Source organism: Chiloscyllium plagiosum, chromosome 16 (assembly GCF_004010195.1).
Source record: "Chiloscyllium plagiosum isolate BGI_BamShark_2017 chromosome 16, ASM401019v2, whole genome shotgun sequence".
In the NCBI taxonomy this organism is placed as follows: Eukaryota; Metazoa; Chordata; class Chondrichthyes; order Orectolobiformes; family Hemiscylliidae; genus Chiloscyllium; species Chiloscyllium plagiosum.
The window spans coordinates 30,527,809-30,536,231 of record NC_057725.1 but is presented as its reverse complement, the minus strand read 5'-3'; positions in this window follow the sequence as shown (position 1 = coordinate 30,536,231).

Genomic DNA, 8,423 nt, shown 5'->3' with positions numbered 1-8,423 from the left:
GAGTAGAGGAAAACTGGTTTGGGGATAGGGTTTTAACAGTACATCAAGTGTGGGGTGGGAAAGAAGAGACACAAACAGATTAGATTTCTTCTAAATGGATGGGAAAGAGCCAGTTTCTCTCCAATCACTCGATAAAGTGTTTCCTAACGCCCAGGATCTCAACACTCCAGTCTCACACAGGAAGAGAGAGTGATGGTTTGGGTGATCTACTGGATAGATGGTTTGGAGGGAAAGAGAGGAGGAAGAGGGAGCGAAGGATCGAGAGAAAGCCAAGAAAGATCGAGCCCTCCCCACCAGAAAAAAACCTCAAGAATCGAGCAACACTTATCCACAAACACAATAAGGCAGGGAGAGCAAAGAAATCAATACAAGGCCATTTCAATAAAACAAGCCCTGAACAACAATCGCTATTTCACTCGAAGTCCAGCCTGTCGTCGCCTCCGCCATTTTGTCCAGAGCCGCTGAGCAGAGGCGCAAAATGGCGGCCGCACCGCTCTCTCCCCAACCGAGCTCGGCCCCACCTCACCTCACCGTCCAAGCCGCCCAGTCACTCCGTGTAGATCTTTGCTTCCCAAATGAGAGAAAAATAAATAAAAGGGGGAAGGGAAGGGGGGAGGGGACATCAAATTAAATTGAAATAACCCCGATCCGCATAGATGGCAGCGCAAACTGGTAGCTCAAAATCACCAGGACAAAAGAGACTGAGCTCCACCACCAGTTAGCCGAATTGATTCTCTTACCCACAATACACCACGCCCGATCGTGCAGCCTAACTTTATTTCCGGTTTCACGCCTCTCCAATTCCCTACTTTATTCTTCCACTTCCCCCCTCCCCCTAGCCCACGCGCCGGTTTGGCCACAACCAAACTTGAATCGCGCGTCACGCTGATTGGCAGCCAGCCCTCACCAGTCACGCTGGCTCGTTGTGTGATACGGCCCACCCCCTCGGCCAATCAGGCGAGGCGGGCGGGGGCCCGGCTGGAGGCGCCCGCTGATTGGCCGGCGGCTTCAATGCAGCCGCACTGCGGATTGAGGCGGTTTGGCCCCGGCCCGGCGACCCGTCCTGCCCCTCCCCCACCGTGTCTGCCCGAGGCTGCTTTGCCACCGCCCCCAGCGTTGCAAGTCAGTTTACCCCACTATTCCCCGAACCCGGGTTCCACCTCCCCCAGCACGGGATGCCTACCCACGGGAAGAGACGGCCCCACTTACCCCTCCCCTTGCTGTCGGGGTGGTGGGGGAGTGGGTCTCCCGCTCTCGTCGGCCTAGGAACCATCTGTCAATGGCGCATCGTTGCCACCAAGTCGACGCTTCCTCCGCCAAACAATATTCGAAATGAGAGTAGGAATTGCTGCCGAAACTCAACAGGCCTGGTAGCACGCATGGAGACAAAGCCGAGTCAACGTTTGGGGCCTAGCTCCAATAACACTCCCTTCCCCCGCTGTGAGCTAGGACCAAAGGCATAATGCTAAATGGAATTACAACAGTCGCATCAAGCTTCCATTGAGAAATGCAAAGAGCCCCGAAACCCTTAAGTCCTCACCTTCCTCAGATGCTCGTGTGAGATTGGTAAAGTTTTTGGTTGGTCCCCACGTTAAATCTGGCCTTTTCACTAAAGCTGATGAGCTAATAGCGCAGATCAAGGTTGCATTCAACTGAGTATGGAATCAATGGGAATCGGGGTTAAACTCTATACTGGTTGGAAGTCATACCTGGCACATACGAAGATGGTTGTTGGAGGTCAGTCATCTCTGCTTCAGGGCATCTCTGCAGAAGTTCCTCAGGGTAGTGTCCTAGACCCAACCATCTTCAACTGCTTCATCAATGACCGTCTTTCCAACTTAAGGTCAGAAGTGAGGATATTCACCAATGACTGCACAATCTTCAGTACCATTCACAATCCCTGAACCAGTCCATGTCCAAATGCCGCAATTCCTGATCAACATCCAGGCTTGGCCCGTAACATTCATACCGCACAAATGCCAGGCAAAGACCATTTCCAGATTTAGGACTGAATTGAGAAGGAACTTATTCACCCAGAGGGTTATGAATCTGTGGAATTCCCTGCCCATAGAAGTAGTTGAGGCTTCCTCATTAAATGTTTTTAAAGCTAAAATAACTTTTTGAACAGTAAAGAAATTAAGGGTAATGATGAGAGGGTAAGTAGAGCCATGCCCACAAAAAGATTAGCCATGATCTTATTGAATGGTGGAGCAGGCTCGTAGAGCCAGATGGCCTTCTGCTCCTGGTTTATATGTTTTAATAAGAGACAATCTAACCACTACCCCCTAAAATTCAAAGGTAGTACCATCACTGAATCCTCCATTATGAATATCTTTGGGGTTAGCATTGATCAGAAACTCACCTGGACTTGGCATATAAATACAGTAGCTACAAGAGCAGGTCAGATTCCAGCAAGACTGCAGCCAGTAACTCACCTGACTCCCCAGAACCTGCTCGCCATCAACAAGGTACAAATCAGGAATATGGTGGAATAATCTCCGCTTGTCTGGATGAAAGGGACTCCAACAACACTCAAGAAACTGTTTACCATCAAAGCAGACTGCTTGACTGACACTCAGCAGCAGTATATCAATCTACAAGATACATGGAAGAAATACACCCAAGGTTCTTTGCATGTTCCAAACCACGATCACTTCCATTTAGAAGAGCAAGCAGGGTAGATTTCCCCTCCACCTCACTCACCTGACTTGGAAATATATTGCCATTCTATCACCATCACTTGGTCAAAATTTTGGAATTCCCTTCCTAAAGATACTGTGGGTCTACCTACAGTATGTGAACTGCAGTGGTTCAAAAAGTCACCACCACCCAGGAATGGACAATAAATGCTAGCCAACCAGCCCCCACACCTGTGTCCTGTGACAGAATAAAAAGAACAATTACACACTATAAAATGTCTAATGAATCTCTAGTAAAGAATAGTGTATATACTATCGTAGGCATTATCTCTCGGAGTTATAAGTGTTTGTATTTGAAGGCAAGTATTTTTAAGAAAAGAAATTTAAGAATAAATGTGACTTCTAAATCTTTGTTTTCTGGGGGTATGTTGAGTGAAGATAAAGATGCCCAACCTCCAAAGACAGAATGCAGTAGTAAATGTCTAACAAAATTAATTCACTTACAGAGGTATCAGGACAGGTGACTAAAAGTTTATAGCGAAGGGAATAAGAATTTACATTATCATAAAATCATTGTACTTAAAGGAAGGTAGAAAAACAAGAGTTCCATAGATAGGCATTTCTAAAAGGGCTGTGCTTCACAAATATTTTCCCTTGGTGACCCCATTTTGAGACTTGCAAATTGTTGTAATCCCTCAGTGAGAACTGACAGCAGGGCAGGATAGCTGTATAACTGTTATAACTAGGTCAGTGCTCCATGGTAGCCAGTGTTGCTCAAAATTCACACCCCCAAAATTTCAGCTTGCAACTTGGGATCCCAGTTGTCATTTTCAGAAGGCTTTTAGATCTGGGATCTAAACCCTATGAGGTGCCCAGATGCTTCAAGCATCTGAAGACAAGGCCAATAATGGTGGATTTGAGGAGTTCAGCAATAATGAAGGGTGTTACAGAGATAGGAAGCAGCATTGGTGTGGAGAGATTTGAAAACAAAGACCGAAGTTTTAAAGTTGAGGTGTTTCTCAATGTAGATAATTGGCACAGGATGATGATGATGTACAAAACTTGGTATGAGTTAGGAAATGAACAGTTATGAGATGAGTTGAAGTTTATGAAGTATGTGTAAGGTGGGAAGCTGGCCAGAAGTGCATTAGAGTAATCAAGCCCAAAACATACAGAGCAAAGATGAGTCTAGGGAGTGTTGGTAGACTCGCATAGTGATGGAGCATCAATGGGATATGCTCAGTGTGAGATGATGGCAATGAAGGAGGGAAGCTACCAACCGAACTGTTTCCTGTCCTGCATGGCCTAGTGTCAGTTGGGTAGTTTGCATGCCGAGTAACATAAAGTGTATTAGTTCTTGTTTGAGAAACCGAGATCTGGACACTTTTGAGATGCAAGCCTAATAAATAAGTATTGAGAAATTGCAGCTTAGTTTGAGATACTTTGACTAAGCCTGTGTAGCTTCCTCTAACACTCCATTCAAAGTAGGGCTGTTGAAATGCTTTTGTGAATGTATTTGAAATGTATGCAGACAATACCTGAGTTTAAGTCAGCAAACTTTCTACCTTTGACCCTTGACAGAATCAACATCTGAGGTCCTTACCAGAAACATCCTGGCACCTCATAGGGTTTAGATCCCAGATCTAAAACAATCGTTCCTTATACATTCTCTGAATATGGGCACCATTTATTGTATATTCCAATACAACACAATGACTTACCAGAGCATTTAGAGAACAGTCAAGATCCAGCGGCCTTTTGTGTGATACTGGACTTGTACATCGAGGCTGGATAAAGGCAGCAGATGTATTTTGAAAATGACTTAGTGAACCAGGTGAGTTTTTACAACAGTCCTGTATTTACATTGTCATTATCACTTATACTTGCTTTTATTTCAGGTTTTGGAATACTGTGTGCAATTCTGGTCTCCCTCCTATTGGAAGGATGTTGTGAAACTTGAAAGGGTTCAGAAAAGATTTACAAGCAAGTTGCTAGGGTTGGAGGGTTTGAACTATAGGGAGAGACTGAACAAGCTGGTGCTGTTTTCTCTGTAGCATCAGAGGCTGAGCAGTGATGTTATAGCAGTTTATCAAATCATGAAGGCCATGGATAGGGTAAATAGACAAGGTCTTCCCTGGGATGTAGGAGTCCAGAACTAGAGGTCATAGGTTTAGGGTGAGAAAATAAAAAGGGACCCAAGGGCAATTTTTTCACATATTCCGTGCATGCATGGAATGAGCTGCCAGAGGAAGTGGTGGAGGCTGGTACAATGATAACATATAAAAGGCGTCTGGATGGATATATGAATTGGAAAGGTTTAGAGGGATATGGGACAAGTGCTGGCAAATGGGACTAAATTAATTTAGGGCATCTGGTTGGCATGAATGAGTTGGACCAAAGGATCTGTTTCGTCTCTATGACTCAATTCAATGGTCCATGGTAGGATTTAAATTTCTGTGCACAAATCATGAGGCCAGCCTCTAAATTGGTCCAGTAATATAGCTATAATACTAACAAACACACATTATAACTGATGCATTCAGAATGAAGGGTACATGATGTTTCACACAGGTCTCTACGTTGGAGACAAAAGACAACATAAAGAGACAAAAGAACATATATCTCAAATGGATGTGCAAGATTCCATGGGATAATTGAAAGAAGAGCAAGGCAATTCTCATCAGGTCCTGGGCCAATATTTATCCCTCAATTCATCACCCGAAGCAAAACACATGGCAACTTTCCAACCTTGGAAGTCTGCTGTGCACAGATCAGCTACTTCATTTCCTATATTACAGTAAAGTCATCGTAACCTTACCAGACCATAAGGCTACTCTCTCAATAGAGAGAGACAGTTTTTGGTGGGGTTTAACCTGAGGGTCATGGTACCTCAGAAAAAGGGTCAGGGCAATCCTTCAAGGTACCCTCAGCCAATGTAAAAATTAAGCCCATGTTGTTAGAGTTGGTCTGTATCAGAGACCAACCATCCAGCTAACTGAGTTAATTGACTCCCACTTTACAGCCTACTCAGCTCCAGATCTAATTCACAGATTTGGTCCAAACTTGGACAAAGAGATCTGAGCTTGAGAATTGTGGTGAGAGTGGCTGCCTTTGACATTAAACCAGCATTTGACTAACTATAATGTTAAGGTGGTGGAGGGTTGTTTTTTAGACTGGCGGCTTGTGACCATTGGAGTGCTGGGTTCACTTCTTTTTGTCATTTATATAAATGATTTGGATGTGAGCATAAGAGACATAGTTAGTAAGTTTGTAGATGACACCAAAATTGGAGGTGTAGTGACAGTGAGGAAGGTAACCTCAGACTACAACAGGATCTTGATCAGATGGGCCAATCGGCTGGGGGGTGGCAGATGAAGTTTAATTTAGATAAATGCGAGGTGCTGCATTTTGGGAAAGAAATTGTAGCAGGACTCATACACGTAATGGTAAGGTCCCAGGGAGTATTGGAGACCTTGGAGTGAAGGTTCATAGCTCCTTGAGAGTAGAGTCGCAGGTAGATAGGATACTGAAGGCGGTGTTTGGTATGCTTTCCTTTATTGGTCAGAATATTGAGTACAGGAGTTGGGAGGTCATGTTGCAGCTGTACAGGACATTGGTTAGGCCACATTTGGAATATTGCGTGCAGTTCTGGTCTCCTTCCTATCGGAAGGATGTTGTGAAACTTGAAAGTGTTCAAAAAAGATTTACAAGGATGTTGCCAGGAATGGAGAATCTGAGCTACAGGGAGAGGCTGAACAGGCTGGGGCTGTTTTCCCTGGAGCGTCGGAGGCTGAGGGGTGACCTTATAGAGGTTTATGAAGTTGTGGGGTGCATGGTTAGGATAAATAGACAAAGTCTTTTACGGGGTGGATGAGTCCAGACTAGAGGACATAGGTTTTGGGGTGAGAGGGGAAAGATATAAAAGAGACATAAGGAGCAACTTTTTCATGCAGAGGGTGGTGCATGTATGGAAAGAGCTGCCAGAGGAAATTGTGGAGGCTGGTACAATTGCAACATTTAAAAGGCATCTGGATGGGTTTATGAATAGGAAGGGTTTGGAGGGATATGGGCTGGGTGCTGGCAGGTGGGGCTAGATTGGGTTGGAATATCTGGTCGGCATGGACGGGTTGGACCGAAGGGTCTGTTTCCATGCTGTACATCATTTTGACTCTGACTCTATCAAAGAGCCCTAGCAAAACAGGTCTCAGCGGGAATAAGAGGAATACTCTGCTAGTTGGAGTCATTCCTAGCAAAAAGAAAGATAGTTTAATCGTTGGACACCAATCATCTCAGCCTCAAGTTATCCCTGTAGGAGTTACTCAGGGTACATATCTTCTAATCAAATTGTTCAGAGATATTATTACAGTCCTCTGGAGCAGGTTGGACTCTGAACCTGGGGCTTGTTGCTCACAGCTAGGGACACTACCACTGTGTCAAAGAAGTTCCTCGTTTTTCAGGGTAGATATTACTAATTAATCTTTGGTTGGCACGGTGGCTCAGTGGTTAGCATTGCTGCCTCACAGTGCCAAAAATCTGGGTTTGATTTCACCCACAGGCGACTGTCTGTGGGGAGTTTGCACATTCTCCCTATGTCTGTATGGGTTTCTGCTGGGTGCTCCAGTTTCCGCTCAGATCCAAAGATGTGCAAGTTAGGTGGATTGGCCATGTTAAATTGCCCATAGTGTCTAGTGATATGTAGGTTAGTGCGTCAGCCATGGCAAATGCAGGAATAGGGTAGGGGGATGGGCCTGGGCGGGATGCTCTTCAGAGGATCGCTGTGAACTCGTTCGACTGAATGGCCGATTTCCACACTTTCGAGATTCTATAGAACCTGTTTGGAGATTTTATGGCTCACCTCTGGAGCAGTGGAACTTGAACCCAGGCCTCCTGACTAAAATGTAGGAATGCTACTACGGTCACAAGAGCCCCTAGTTCTTCAGGGAAATGTGCTAGGCACAATCATATTCAGCTGCTTCATTAAAAGATTTCTCCTGTATCTTAAAGGCTGTTGAAAATGTTTGCTGATGATTACACAATGTTCAAACACCTCAGATACTGAAGTAGTGTGTGTACATATGCAGTAACAGCTGAACAATATCTAGGGATAGGCTAATAAATAGAGAAAGTGAGGACTGCAGATGCTGGAGATCAGAGTCGAAGAGTGTGGTGTTGGAAAAGCACCTCTGGTCAGGCAGCATCCAAGGAGCAGGAGAATTGAAATTTTGAGCATAAACCCTTCATCAGGAATAGACTAATAATTGGCAAGTGACACTCATTTCACACAAATCCAGGCAATGGATGTCTCCAACAAGATAGAATTTAACCATTCAATAACATTATCATTGCTGAATCTTCCATTTACAACATCCTGGGGGTTACCATTGATCAGAAACTGAACTGAACCAGTCATATAAACACTGTGGCTACAAGAACAGGTCAAAGGGTTAGGAATTCTGTGCTGAGTAACTCATCTCCTATATCCCTAGTGCATGGACGTCATCCATGAGGCACAAGTCAGGAGTATGTTGTAATTCACTTCACTTGCGTGAGTGAATGCAGATTTAACAACATTCATAGAAAAGAACAGCCTCTATCCACTGCCCACAACATTCACTTCCTCCATAACCAATACAAAGCGGCAACAGTGTATGCCATCTACAAGATGCACTGTAGAAAATCACAAAAACTCCTTTGACAGCAACTTACAAATCCATGGCATCTATTACCCAGGAGGATGCCCATGTTCCATTAATGTATAAGCAAATTCAATGGCAATAAGTTTGA